This window comes from Myotis brandtii, unplaced genomic scaffold (genome assembly GCF_000412655.1).
Source record: "Myotis brandtii unplaced genomic scaffold, ASM41265v1 scaffold207, whole genome shotgun sequence".
NCBI lineage: Eukaryota > Metazoa > Chordata > Mammalia > Chiroptera > Vespertilionidae > Myotis > Myotis brandtii.
In genome coordinates, this window is record NW_005357736.1 from 1,296,023 (window position 1) to 1,296,317 (window position 295).

Sequence of the window (295 nt, forward strand, 5' to 3'; positions counted from 1 at the left end):
CCGCCCTCGGCCCCTCCACCTCAGCTCTGACATGGCCCTCAGAAGGACCGGGGAACCGGCAAGGAAGGGAGGAGCTGATCTTTCCAAAAAGGTGGGCCAGGGGCCCCCTGGGAGCTGGAGACCAGGCTGGGGTGGGTGGGGAGACCCCCTGGGTGGCAGCGAGTCAGGGGATTTAGGCCTCAGTTAGGCTCTCTCCAGCCTCCCCCCCGCCCCCCATGCCTGAGTCCCCAGGGAGCACATCCCAGTACCCACGTGACCAGAGGAGGCCAGCTGGAGCCGCAGCCCTGATGGCTAC

The 295-nt window shown here is 67.5% G+C and overlaps 2 protein-coding genes across 2 annotated transcripts in view; one reads left to right on the forward strand and one right to left on the reverse strand.

Moving 5' to 3' along the window:
- The window catches only part of IFRD2 (interferon-related developmental regulator 2), a 21,682-nt gene that overhangs the window by 1,696 nt on the left and 19,691 nt on the right, over positions 1–295 (reverse strand). The gene's annotated exons all lie outside the window — the stretch shown is intronic.
- SEMA3B (sema domain, immunoglobulin domain (Ig), short basic domain, secreted, (semaphorin) 3B) overlaps positions 1–295 on the forward strand; it is a gene marked incomplete at its 3' end in the record, with an annotated part of 9,768 nt that overhangs the window by 764 nt on the left and 8,709 nt on the right. The window lies entirely within an intron of this gene.